This window comes from Oncorhynchus keta, chromosome 16, assembly GCF_023373465.1.
Source record: "Oncorhynchus keta strain PuntledgeMale-10-30-2019 chromosome 16, Oket_V2, whole genome shotgun sequence".
Taxonomy (NCBI): Eukaryota; Metazoa; Chordata; class Actinopteri; order Salmoniformes; family Salmonidae; genus Oncorhynchus; species Oncorhynchus keta.
Window position 1 is genome coordinate 16,685,359 of NC_068436.1, and position 15,652 is coordinate 16,701,010.

The following is a 15,652-nucleotide window of genomic DNA, read 5'->3' on the forward strand; positions in this document are numbered from 1 at the left end:
AGCAGTGCGACAAAAACAACAACACAGAGTTGCACATAAACAAACGTACAGTCAATAACACAATAGAAAACTGTGTGTGCAATGTAGAGGAGTAGGGAGGTAAGGCAATAAATAGGCCATAGTAGCAAAATAATTACAATTTAGCATTAACACTGGAGTGATAGATGCGCAGATGATGATGTGCAAGTAGAGATACTGGGGTGCAAAAGAGCAAGAGGGTAAGTAACAATATGGGGATGAGGTAGTTGGGTGTGCTATTTAAAGATTGGCTGTGTACAGCTGCAGCGATCGCTAAGCTGCTCTGAAAGCTGATGCTTAAAGTTAGTGAGGGAGATGTAAGACTCCAGCTTCAGTGATTTTTGCAATTCGTTCCAGTCATTGGCAGCAGAGAACTGGAAGGAAAGGCGGCCAAAGGGATTGTTGGCTTTGGGGGTGACCAGTGAAATATACCTGCTGGAGCGCATGCTACGGGTGGGTGTTGCTATGGTGACCAGTGAGCTGAGATAAGGCGGGGCTTTACCTAGCATAGACTTATAGATGACCTGGAGCCAGTGGGTTTGGCGACGAATATGTAGTGAGGGCCAGCCAACGAGAGCATACGGGTCGCAGTGGTGGGTAGTATATGGGGCTTTGGTGACAAAACGAATGGCACTGTGATAGACTGCATCCAATTTGCTGAGTAGAGTGTTGGGGACTATTTTGTAAATGACATCTCCGAAGTCAAGCATCGGAAGGATAGTCAGTTTTACGAGGGTATGTTTGGCAGCATGAGTGGGCAGTCACAATAGGGGCATTCCTTTTACAGCTCCAGGCTACTCTGTACAGATATCAGATACACCGAGACACGGTACAGATATAAGGCACTTTTCAAGGATGATTTTGTGAGTTTCTTCCTGGTGTGTTTTCATACAGTAGATCTGTTTGATATATAGCATTGTTTATTTTCCTTTTGCACTTCCATGAGCAGTGACTTGTTCTTCTGAGTATTTGTAAGCTGGCAAATATCAGCTTTCACAGATACCCTGAGAGAGAGGGAGAGAAAAGAGAGAGAGAGAGAAAAGAGAGCGAGAGAGAGAGAAAGGGAGAAAGAAAGGAGAGAGAGAAGGAAAGGAGAGAGAGAGAGAACTCCTCTGTGTCGAGTAGTCCTCAGGAGGTGCGGCTCTCAACACCACTTGACAATACATCATTGGCCATCCCCTGGCCCTTGTATTCTAAACTGTATTTTCCCCGGCCCAACCGACAGACATGAAATGTGTACGGGTTTAATAGGTCTTCTGATGTGGTCAAGTCGAGCAGAAGCATAGCATTATGTCCCTAGGAAGAAAAAAAAATCACTTTTTAGAGGCGTTGGTCATGTTATCGGTCAATGAATCTCTCTCTCTCTCTCTCTCTCTCTCTCTCTCTCTCTCTTTCTCTTTCTCTTTCTCTTTCTCTTTCTCTTTCTCTCTCTCTCTCTCTCTCTCTCTCTCTCTCTCTCTCTCTCTCTCTCTCTCTTTCTCTTTCTCTTTCTCTCTCTCTCTCTCTCTCTCTCTCTCTCTCTCTCTCTCTCTCTCTCTCTCTCTCTCACTCTCTCACACTCTCCCCTCTCTCCTCTCTCTCTCTCTCTCTCTCTCTCTCTCTCTCTCTCTGAAATGTAACATGTTTGTCTTGGACCTGAACTCCTCAACATGAATTTAAAGGAATGTGCAGGGTAGGGTTAGTGTTGTCCACTCTACTCTCTCAGGGAGTTCACTCCAGTTCCCCTCTCTGTTTGCTGCCACATGTAATATGCATTACATTCTGCGGGGTGGAATAGGCTTTTGTATTAAAGGTTAGACTGTCAAGCTGCAAAAGGACAGTTGACGAGACCCTGTAAGGATGCTGGTGAACCCCTGACAACCATATGGGACAATTTGCCTTAGATCTTACCTGTCTTGTGTCTATTTGATACAAACGCTGTCCTTTACACACAGGATGGAATCTTACAAACAACACCAAGTGGGGACAGTGCCTTTGTGTGCAATGTCTGCAAAGTGCAATGATGCCTCCCACCAATCTGAAGCTTGATGCCATGGTTTAATGAAATAACCAGTCAAACATCTGCCGAGTGTTATTCAAGGCGGTTAACAGGAAAGGTGTGTGTGTACAGAAGTATTAGCAGTATCGGTCTAATACCATTGCCAGCACCTCTGACATACACACACTGCTGCTGCTGCCCCAGTTACTCGTCTTCTCTCCGCCAAAACGGATCCCTCTCTCTTTCTCTCTCCTGATGGATGACAAGGCTCAAGAGAAAAGGAGGACAGAAATCACTCCTTTCTTCCCTCCGTGAAGACAGTAATAATAACTCATTTAATAAGACATCAGCTGTTTTCCACCCAAAGATCAGTGGCGTTCTTCGTCTTCCGCCACATATTTCCCCTGGAACCGGAGGAGCTGAACTGAAATAAATACTACATGTTTACGTTTAGTTTTTAATGTCCATCAGTTGTTACATTGAATGACTGATCTCCGGATCAAGAGTGTATCAAAATATAATTATTTCGCAATTACATAACCCTCTATCCACTTAAAATCTTGGCCCAGCGCAGTCAAAATTCTGTTTTTCCAGTGTTTTGTATCATATTGTACAACAGCTGATGAAACTAACACTGTAAAAGTGTGAAAAATGTGATCAGTGTTATTATAATCGACACGGGTCCTTCTAATCAGCAGGTTTGCATGGGCGGGGGTTTCGGCATTCCATGGTGACATCACCATGCATAGATAATATGAGATGTAAAGCAAGTTCCTAACGAGTTCCGGATGCCAAGCTAGAGGTCTGTGATAGGGAAAGAGCGATAGGGAAAGAAGTTTTGATCAAGAGAGACCTTTAGAATATGAACATTTTCTCTACCTAAACACCTTGTAGTTAGTCGTTTTATAATTTGATTATACTATATTTAGAACTCATATAAGTCATTTCAAGCCTTATTCATACAGTTTTGTTGAAAAGGAAATACATAATATAAAATAGCATTACTAGTTATTGTTTATGGTACTCTCATGATAGGGCCATACTTTGGGGATGATGTAGATTACATTTTAGATTTCATTTAGTTACATTTATAAAATGTCCAATGCAGCTGTTTTTATCTCAATATCAAATCATTTCTGGGTTACAATAAAATACCTTACTGTGATTGTTTTGAATTAAAATGGGCAAAAATAAACAAAAATATCTTCTTAGCAAAGAGCAATTTCTCAAGCAAGAATTTTGCTAGGATGGTCTGGGAGTGTTGAAACTAGCTTTGGAACCCTCTGTTTTAACGGTCTATTAACTTATTTACCACATGGTGATGTCACCATGGAAAGGTCAAAGGTTCATCTAGTCAAAACAGGCTGAAATGTCAGGCGGTCTATTCAAACAGCTCTTACACTAAAAGGGCAGTATCCTCATTTTCACAAATTCACAGTATTATTCCAACTTCATATTGTGGAAATATGTAGAAATTTACCAGGAGCAATTATGGTGCTTTGCTCGACTGCTTTGCTCAAGGGCAGGCACATCACCAGATTTTTCACTTAGTTGGCTCAGGGATTCAAACCAGCGACCTTTAAGTTACTGGCCCGTAACTTTTAACCACTAGGCTACCTGCCACCTCAGGAAACTCACTGCCAGGCTACCTGCCACCAATGTTCCCTCTAAGCTGCACAGGGACTGCCGCGCAGAAGAAATATCAGTCCGTTCACTCAGCTTTCTAGAGTTTTCCCCGATTGTTAACATTCAACGTTTCCCTTTACTGTGGGAATTGTGATCGAATCAATGCAATATTAGCCCATTTCAATGCAACATACCGAAACTAACTATGCAAACGTAGTATGCAAAACAAACTATGCAAGAGACTGTTTTGTAGGCAGAACTCATCGGAGTAGGATTCTATTGCATTGACAGGCAGGACTCAGGCCCATCCTCTAGTCTACATAGACTGGTGCGCCATAACCAATCAGAGCAGCAGAAGGCCTATGTGCAAATACACCGACGCCATATATGGATCTGTGCCATTCACTTTGAACTGCTGTTTACAGCATATGAGCGGTCTTGAGTAGATGAGTTTGTTTTGAGATCAGAGCGAGAGCTGCATCAGCCACACGCACACATTTGTTCATATTCTTTGCCAGTTAGTGAGTTATTAGCCCAGTTATAGATCATTTGTAGACAGCAATGAAGGAGTGAATGCTTCCTACAAAAGCACTAAACATGTACAGAGTCAGTTGAAGAGCTTAAAAGGGAAGTGTTGTATTTTGAGACATGCTTGAATAAGCTCAGTAGCCAATAGGCAGAGGGTAGCATTATTTGTCTGATTCACTGTAATAATGGTATGGGAATAATAATAAATGTTATTTTGTAAAGTGGTTTCTTGCATCAACCAACACAACATTTTCAGTTTGTAGGAAAAGTAGATTAACAGGTTAATGTAACGCCCTGTATGTTTTTTTTTTCAAAAGTCTCATGGAATGTTTTTATTTAACTTGGCAAAATAACAAACGCTGGGTCAATGATGGCCTACCCCAGCCAAACCCTCCCTAACCCGGACGACACTGGGTCAATGATGGCCTACCCCAGCCAAACCCTCCCCTAACCCGGACGACGCTGGGTCAATGATGGCCTACCCCAGCCAAACCCTCCCCTAACCCGGACGACGCTGGGTCAATGATGGCCTACCCCAGCCAAACCCTCCCTAACCCGAACGACATTGGGTCAATGATGGCCTACCCCAGCTAAACCCTCCCCTAACCCGGACGATGCTGGGTCAATGATGGCCTACCCCAGCTAAACCCTCCCCTAACCCGGACGACACTGGGTATGATGGCCTACCCCAGCCAAACCCTCCCTAACCCGGACGACACTGGGTCAATGATGACCTACCCCAGCCAAACCCTCCCCTAACCCGGACGACACTGGGTCAATGATGGCCTACCCCAGCCAAACCCTCCCCTAACCCGGACGACGCTGGGTCAATGATGGCCTACCCCAGCCAAACCCTCCCCTAACCCGGACGACGCTGGGTCAATGATGGCCTACCCCAGCCAAACCCTCCCCTAACCCGGACGACATTGGGTCAATGATGGCCTACCCCAGCTAAACCCTCCCTAACCCGGACGATGCTGGGTCAATGATGGCCTACCCCAGCTAAACCCTCCCCTAACCCGGACGACACTGGGTCAATGATGGCCTACCCCAGCCAAACCCTCCCCTAACCCGGACGACACTGGGTCAATGATGACCTACCCCAGCCAAACCCTCCCCTAACCCGGACGACACTGGGTCAATGATGGCCTACCCCAGCCAAACCCTCCCTAACCCGGACGACGCTGGGTCAATGATGGCCTACCCCAGCCAAACCCTACCCCTAACCCGGACGACACTGGGTCAATGATGGCCTACCCCAGCCAAACCCTCCCTAACCCGGACGACACTGGGTCAATGATGACCTACCCCAGCCAAACCCTCCCCTAACCCGGACGACACTGGGTCAATGATGGCCTACCCCAGCCAAACCCTCCCCTAACCCGGACGACGCTGGGTCAATGATGGCCTACCCCAGCCAAACCCTCCCCTAACCCAGACGACGCTGGGTCAATGATGACCTACCCCAGCTAAACCCTCCCCTGACCCGGACGACGCTGGGTCAATGATGGCCTACCCCAGCCAAACCCTCGCCTAACCCGGACGACGCTGGGTCAATGATGGCCTACCCCAGCCAAACCCTCCCTAACCCGGACGACGCTGGGTCAATGATGGCCTACCCCAGCCAAACCCTCCCCTAACCCAGACGACGCTGGGTCAATGATGACCTACCCCAGCTAAACCCTCCCCTGACCCGGACGACGCTGGGTCAATGATGGCCTACCCCAGCCAAACCCTCGCCTAACCCGGACGACGCTGGGTCAATGATGGCCTACCCCAGCCAAACCCTCCCTAACCCGGACGACGCTGGGTCAATGATGGCCTACCCCAGCCAAACCCTCCCTAACCCGGACGACGCTGGGTCAATGATGGCCTACCCCAGCTAAACCCTCCCCTAACCCGGACGACGCTGGGTCAATGAGGGCCTACCCCAGCTAAACCCTCCCCTAACCCGGACGACGCTGGGTCAATGATGGCCTACCCCAGCCAAACCCTCCCTAACCCGGACGACGCTGGGTCAATGATGACCTACCCCAGCTAAACCCTCCCCTAACCCGGACGACGCTGGGTCAATGATGGCGTACCCCAGCCAAACCCTCGCCTAACCCGGACGACGCTGGGTCAATGATGGCCTACCCCAGCCAAACCCTCCCCTAACCCGGACGACGCTGGGTCAATGATGGCCTACCCCAGCCAAACCCTCCCCTAACCCGGACGACGCTGGGTCAATGATGGCCTACCCCAGCCAAACCCTCCCCTAACCCGGACGACGCTGGGTCAATGATGGCCTACCCCAGCCAAACCCTCCCCTAACCCGGACGACGCTGGGTCAATGATGGCCTACCCCAGCCAAACCCTCCCCTAACCCGGACGACGCTGGGTCAATGATGGCCTACCCCAGCTAAACCCTCCCCTAACCCGGACGACGCTGGGTCAATGATGGCCTACCCCAGCTAAACCCTCCCCTAACCCGGACGACGCTGGGTCAATGATGGCCTACCCCAGCCAAACCCTCCCCTAACCCGGACGACGCTGGGTCAATGATGGCCTACCCCAGCCAAACCCTCCCCTAACCCGGACGACGCTGGGTCAATGATGGCCTACCCCAGCTAAACCCTCCCTAACCCGGACGACGCTGGGTCAATGATGGCCTACCCCAGCCAAACCCTCCCCTAACCCGGACGACACTGGGTCAATGATGGCCTACCCCAGCTAAACCCTCCCCTAACCCGGACGACGCTGGGTCAATGAGGGCCTACTCCAGCTAAACCCTCCCCTAACCCGGACGACGCTGGGTCAATGATGGCCTACCCCAGCCAAACCCTCCCCTAACCCGGATGACACTGGGTCAATGATGGCCTACCCCAGCCAAACCCTCCCCTAACCCGGACGACACTGGGTCAATGATGACCTACCCCAGCTAAACCCTCCCCTAACCCGGACGACGCTGGGTCAATGATGGCCTACCCCAGCCAAACCCTCCCCTAACCCGGATGACTCTGGGTCAATGATGGCCTACCCCAGCCAAACCGTCCCCTAACCCGGACGACGCTGGGTCAATGATGGCCTACCCCAGCCAAACCCTCCCCTAACCCGGACGACACTGGGTCAATGATGGCCTACCCCAGCTAAACCCTCCCCTAACCCGGACGACGCTGGGTCAATGAGGGCCTACCCCAGCTAAACCCTCCCCTAACCCGGACGACGCTGGGTCAATGATGGCCTACCCCAGCCAAACCCTCCCTAAACCGGATGACACTGGGTCAATGATGGCCTACCTCAGCTAAACCCTCCCCTAACCCGGACGACGCTGGGTCAATGATGGCCTACCCCAGCCAAACCCTCCCCTAATCCGGACGACACTGGGTCAATGATGTGCCGCACTATGGGACTCCTGATCACGGCCAAGTTGTGATACAGCCCGGGATCGAACCTGAATGATAGAACAGCTATTTCCATGTTAAAATGTTATAGGATGCATTTTTTCCATTGTTTATGATGGTTGACCATTCTGGTAGGCTTACATTATGGTCAAATAGCCACTTAAAATGTTTACTTACAGCACGTACAGCCTCAGTGTTCACAGTAAACACGCAGAAGTTGCACATTGCCTGCCACCCTGGAAACTCAAGTTTTTGACTGCACTGGGCACTTACGGATCAACTGTGGACAGAGAAGAGGAAAGAGGCCACTAGAGCCGCCACTAGGCCAATGGGCATGGGCTCACTGCTCCACCAGGCTACAGTTAATTACACACCTGGTGTGGTGGCATTGGCTCTGTGTACACACACACACACATATATAGACATACACACACACAGACACACACACACCCCTCCCTGCAAGGGAAGAAAACAAATATACACCCACACACACTAAAGGCATTCCCCTACACTGGCCTGTTGTGTGGACAATGCAAAGCAAGCGCATCGGTGGTCTGCCCTGAGATGGCTCCAGTGACTGCTTCATCAGCATCCCATAATTTATGCTGTGTTAATTAGGTCCCTGTGGCTGGGCCTGGCTGCTAGCGGTGACTTCATGCTCACACCAAGGGAGGTGTGCGTATGTGTGTGACACAGAGAGAGAGAGAGAGAGAGAGAGAGAGAGCAAAAGTTAGAGGGGGAAAGAGATAAAGAGAGTAAAAAGAGAGAGAGGCTCCTTGCAGACATCAGTCGCATTAACATGCCCTTAGCAATGGCATCAAACTGAGATATAGACAAGTCATAATTAATGCTGGTGAATTATTAATGGCGCATGAGTCCTCGTTGTGGGTGTATGTGTGTGCGTGCGTGTGTCCATACCTTCTCAGTGCTTCAGTTGTTGCAGGACAAGTCTCTTTTCACACACACACACCTTCGCTGATGAGGACGAATGACATCACCTGGAACCGGGGTATAAAGCTCAGCTGCAGCTGCCGGGGCCCCAGCTCTGCTCCACCACGGCCCTACCTGGCTCATTAGCCATAGTCAGTGTCAGAGGTCAAAACTGCACCGTGGAGCCCAGTGGAGCTTGGTGGAGCAGGGGCCACAGACACACAGCTATTCCAGCAGGAGCAGCAGGACCAGGGGCAGAGTTATTAAGACACTGCCTGCTGCCAGGGGCTGGTACAGGTCAACATCACACAGGTCTGGGAGGACTGGAGGATGTCCTGGGAGAGAGAAATGTAGACACAGATTTAAACACAAGTACACACCCACACACCTCAGATGTACACACACACACACACACACACACGCAAACGCAAACGCACACGCACACGCACACACACACACACACACACACACACACACACACACACACACACACACACACACACACACACACACACACACACAGAAGTACACACATACACTCAGCGCTCATGAACGAACAGAGGTAAACAGTAGCTGAAGGTATGCTTACAGTATGTGAACTCAAAAATATTATGTGTGTGGGATTCAATGCAAAATACTGACCCAGGCAAAGTTGACACATATGGTAATACATAGTCACACCAGACCAATACACAATGTGTAAGACATTTTTCTTGTGTGGTCTGTTTTATAGCCTTGATTTATAATGCAATTCCACGAGGGAATTCAGGTTTTAAGTCGAATCAAAACGGGATAGGCCACTAGAAATGTATAGAGCTGATTGTATTTATTGATATGGCAAGAAATACATTGTAACAAAACATATCTACATATCCACACATTTTGCATTGAAATTTTAGGGATTTGACCCAGTCAAAACCCAATTCAGAACCTAACTGAAAAATGTATAATTTAGGAAATATCTAAACCAATACAGCATGAGACAAAGCCAAACAGATTTGTTATGGTACTGTATTCTAGTGGCATATACAGTTGAAGTCGGAAGATTACATACACCTTAGCCAAACACATTTAAACTCAGTTTTTCACAATTCCTGACATTTAATCCTCGTAAAAATGCCATGTCTTAGGTCAGTTAGTATCACCACTTAAGTTTAAGAATGTGAAATGTCAGGATAATAGTAGAGAGAATGATTTATTTCAGCTTTTATTTCTTTCATCACATTCACCGTGGGTCAGAAGTTTACATACACTCAATTAGTATTTGGTAGCATTGCCTTGTTTAAATTGTTTAACTTGGATCAAACGTTTTGGGTAGCCTTTCACAGGTTTCCCACAATAAGTTGGGTGAATTTTGGCCCATTCCTCCTGACAGAGCTGGTGTAACTGAGTCAGGTTTGTAGGCCTCCTTGCTCCCACACACTTTTTCAGTTCTGCCCACAAATGTTCTATGCGATTGAGGTCAGGGCTTTGTGATGGCCACTCCAGTACCTTGACATTGTTGTCCTTAAGCCATTTTCTGGTTTATCCTTGGGAGCAATTTCCAGACGCCTGAAGGTACCACGTTCATCTGTACAAACAATAGTGCGCCAGTATAAACACCATGGGACAACGCAGCCATCATACCGCTTAGGAAGGAGACGCGTTCTGTCTCCTAGAGATGAACGTACTTTGGTGCGAAAGTGCAAATCAATCCCAGAACAACAGCAGAGGACCCTGTGAAGATGCTGGAGGAAACGGGTACAAAAGTATCTATATCCACAGTAAAACGACTCCTATATCGGCATAACCTGAAAGGCCGCTCAGCAAGGAAGAAGCCACTGCTCCAAACCCGCCATATAAAAGCCAGACTACAGTTTGCAACTGCACATGGGGACAAATATCATACTTTTTGGAGAAAAGTCCCCTGGTCTGATGAAACAAAAATAGAACTGTTTGGCCATAATGACCATCGTTATGTTTGGAGGAAAAAGGGGGAGGCTTGCAAGCTGAAGAACATCATCCCAAATGTGAAGCACAGGGGTGGCAGCATCACGTTGTGGGGGTGCTTTGCTGCAGGAGGGACTGGTGCACTTCACAAAATAGATGGCATCATGAGGAAAGAAAATTATGTGGATATAATGAAGCAACATCTCAAGACATCAGTCAGGAAGTTAAAGCTTGGTCGCAAATGGGTCTTCCAAATGGACAATGACCCCAAGCATACTTCCAAATGTTGGCTCAACTCCCTCCAAAGATGTTCTATGGGGTTGAGATCTGTAGACTGGCTAGGACACTCCAGGACCTTGAAATGCTTCTTACGAAGCCACTCCTTCGTTGCCCGGGCGGTGTGTTTGGGATCATTGTCATGCTGAAAGACCCAGCCACTTCAATGCCCTTGCTGATGGAAGGTTTTCACTCAAAATCTCACGATACATGGCCCCATTCATTCTTTCCTTTACACGGATCAGTCGTCCTGGTCCCTTTGCAGAAAAACAGCCCCAAAGCATGATGTTTCCACCCCCATGCTTCACAGTAGGTATGGTGTTCTTTGGATGCAACTCAGCATTCTTTGTCTTCCAAACACGACGAGTTGTGTTTTTACCAGAAAGTTATATTTTGGTTTCATCTGACCATATGACATTCTCCCAATCTTCTTCTGGATCATCCAAATGCTCTCTAGCAAACTTCAGACAGGCCTGGACATGTACTGGCTTAAGCAGGGGGACACATCTGGCACTGCAGGATTTGAGTCCCTGGCGGCGTAGTGTGTTACTGATGGTAGGCTTTGTTACTTTGGTCCCAGCTCTCTGCAGGTCATTCACTAGGTCCCCCCGTGTGGTTCTGGGATTTTTACTCACCGTTCTTGTGATCATTTTGACCCCATGGGGTGAGATCTTGCGTGGAGCCCCAGATCGAGGGAGATTATCAGTGGTCTTGTATGTCTTCCATTTCCTAATAATTGCTCCTACAGTTGATTTCTTCAAACCAAGATGCTTACCTATTGCAGATTCAGTCTTCCCAGCCTGGTGCAGGTCTACAATTTTGTTTCTGCTGTCCTTTGACAGCTCTTTGGTCTTGGCCATAGTGGAGTTTGGAGTGTGACTGTTTGAGGTTGTGGATAGGTGTCTCTTAAACTGATAACAAGTTCAAACAGGTGCCATTAATACAGGTAATGAGTGGAGGACAGAGGAGCCTCTTAAAGAAGAAGGTACAGGTCTGTGAGAGCCAGAAATTTTGCTTGTTTGTAGGTGACCAAATACTTATTTTCCACCATCATTTGCAAATAAATTCATAAAAAATCCTAAAATGTGATTTTCTGGATTTTTCCCCCTCATTTTGTCTGTCATAGTTGAAGTGTACCTATGATGAAAATTACAGGCCTTTCTCATCTTTTAAGTGGGAGAACTTGCACAATTGGTGGCTGACTAAATACTTTTTTGCCCCACTGTATAAAGCAAACATTATCCCTTAGATATAGAACAGTAAATACTTCAATAGTTTAAGCATTTGTTGCAGAATAGTAAACTATTTTTTTCTGAATATAAACAAAGAAAATCGATCTTCAGGGGGTTAGTTGACAAGCCACTGATTGAGTTGACGACAAATGCCTCTAAAGATAAAACATTAATAAAAACATGACCATTCTATCAGGAAATTAATCATTTAGACAATATTTGGACAATTCCAAAATAAATTATTTCCCCTTATAAAATTCCCCTAAATGTATTTTTAAGCTAAAATAAGGCAACAAAATCAATACTTTTTAAAACTATAAAAATAAAGTTTCCCTGCCGGACAAGGATTGTCCCGACATTTAAGAACTAATATGTCACCATTTAACAACACAATCCTAATATTTATTTTATTTTACTCCTTGAAAAGTCATTTGATCCCTCAAACACTACTCTTACAGAAGTTATTTACAGTTAAAAGGATATAAAAAAGGTAGAGTCCATTATTTATGTATCTGTGGAGTTGACGGAATAAATAAGCCTTTTTAGCACACACACACACACACACACACACACACACACACACACACACACACACACACACACACACACACACACACACACACACACACACACACACACACACACACTCACACACCAACAAGCTCTCACATTCTCACGTCAAAATTAGACATTCATCCATGTTTTTCAAACTTCAAAACGTCACACACACACACACACACATACTCTCTTGCTCTCTCTTCTTTTTACACATACATACAGAAAGCAATAATATCTCCCCTGGACATTTAAATTGCTAATCACAGCATAGCTTTAACATCACACAGACAATAAATGATTTAGACGTATGTCCAGCCGGTATAATTACAGATGTATTTTTCTCAATCTGTCCAACATTGAAAATGTATCACGGTAATCCAGTGATGTTTAAACCAGATGAAATGGTAATTACAGTGCTCATTATTTAAACCCAGATCAAGGACAGGGGAACCTGAGGGGGAGAAGTGGCTACCCTGGGTGGCTGTAGTATGGGGGTGGGGTGAGGGGTGTTACTTGGGTGGCCGTAGGATGGGTGTGTGAGGGGTGAGACGAGGGAGAGGGGTGAGGCAGGGCAGTGACCCCACTCAGTGTAAATGGGCCAAAGCCCCTATGAATCCCCAACCTCCATAAACACAAGACACATACCTGTACAGACACCCACAGACACACACACACACACACACACACACACACACACACACAGACACAGACACAGACACAGACACAGACACAGACACAGACACAGACACACACACACACACACACACACACACACACACACACACACACACACAGACACAGACACAGACACAGACACAGACACAGACACAGACACACACACACAGACACATACACACACACACACACACACACACACACACACACACACACACACACACACACACACACACACACACACACACTCACACTCACACACACATACACACACACATACACACACACATACACACACTACACACACACACACACACACACACACCCACAGACACACACACACACACACACACACACTCACACACACACACACACACACACACACACACACACACACACACACACACACACACACACACACACACACACACACACACACACACACACACACACACACACACACACACACACACACACACACACACACACACACACACACACACACACACAGTCTTTCTGAGGAACATAATGACACAGCTGGAGTTGAACAGAACTCAATGCCACAGTAACAACCATGTTTATGGTGCATTATTTGGCTACTTGCCAACCCGTTGGAGTCTTTTTCTCTGCTCTTGTTGCATCAGAATGACACGAATCAAAAAATAAAAGGCAAGTTTGTCTACACTCTGACTCTGTGTTATGGCTGGCAGAAGGGGACATGAGGGAGGTTATGTCCTTAAGTTTGTCTACACTCTGACTCTGTGTTATGGCTGGCAGTTAGAGAAGGTGACACGAGGGAGGTTATGTCTTTAAGTTTGTCTACACTCTGACTCTGTGTTATGGATGGCAGTTAGAGAAGGTGACACGAGGGAGGTTATGTCCTTAAGTTTGTCTACACTCTGACTCTGTGTTATGGATGGCAGTTAGAGAAGGTGATACGAGGGAGGTTATGTCCTTAAGTTTAAAGATGAAAGGCTCACGGAGAAGGACGACAGAGAGACCTTAATGTGTGGAGAGGGTTTGTCTGAGACTGGACTCCTGGGTGAGTTTTTCTGGGTTGTGATGGTGTGGAGAGAGGAGGGTGAGTGGAATGGTTATTGTCTGGTTGAATGCGGAGCTTTGGACACACGGGCCAAAAGGAGTGCGGCCCGGCGTCTCAGCATGCCCAGCCTCCCAGCCAGACAGCCAGCCCACCCCAGCGGCAGCGAGGCACAGAAAAACCACTGTAGCAAAAACAAGCCTCAAGATGTTGGAAAGAAAAAGAAAAACTACTTCATCCACAAAATCAACAAGGAGAATGTCAATGTTTGGTCTCAGGGAGAGAGAGACACGTTTAAATATACATTTATTCAGACCGGGCTGAGATCAAACAGCAACATTGATCGGCTCTTCCCTCAACCCCCTCCCCTCTTTTCCTCCCTCCCTTCCTCTTTTTCCCTCTTCTCTGTGAGTATCGACTTTCTGCATGGGCCGTCACCATGCCGATTCTGGCCCGCTGTCACCTGCCTCTCTTAGGGGCAGAGCCTGGAGTATTATGGGATAGAGTTAATCTGATGGCCTTGTGTTGGGAGTGGAGGCAAAGACACACACACACACAAACACCCACCCACACACATATACAACCACCCACCCACACACCTCTCTACGGGGCCCTCTTGTCTTACCAGCAGGGACAAATTGAGTTCCCTCGACCCAGTCCGAACACAAAACAAGTTTCTAATCAAGACAAGGACTGGCCAACGGATTCCTGCCAAACCCCAAGCTACATTTCCCCAGGCCCCTCATAGCCCCTCTCTGCATCGACCCAATGGGAAATCAGATTAACTCACTCCAGCCTATCAAGTGTAATTAGTCCATTCTCCGATATTGCTTAATTGCAAAGCCCGGCCTTTTTACAAAATGGGCTTGTCAGAACCCTTCCGAGGTGATCAAATATTTACAAGGGTATTTAAAAGGTAGGACGCAGCCCTAAATGAAAAGTGGCATCCTGTCTCCTGGTAAGGAATAACAGACTGATTGTGGAGTTAGAATGGTGACCGAGCCAGACAACCTGATGATGATGGTCATGAACAGCCTTCTACTCTCCAGACCACAGCCAGTCAAATGGGCCAGGTCATATTTAAAAAGCGGAAATGGTTGAATATGATTGGATGAGCCACTTGTCAGTTATTGTTTTCAACGAATCACCTCCAGACCACAACCAAACGCCACAGTCAAACGAGGTGGATCATGATGTTCAATAAGCGGGAGATAGTTGAATATGATTGGATAAGTCACTTGTCAATTATTTGTTCTGACCAATCAGAATCATACAATGCTTGGTCAACGCTTGGACAACGCATCTCCAAAATAAGCCATAATGGACCATACTGCATAGGTGAGCATTTAATCATTCATCAATGAGTGAAGGGTGTCATTAGGACTTGAGGGGGGAGCGAGTTGTGCTGCAGTGCAGTTTCTGAAGCAACATCTCGTTGAGTGGAGAGAGCTAGAATGGGCATAGGAAGTAGATCCATAAG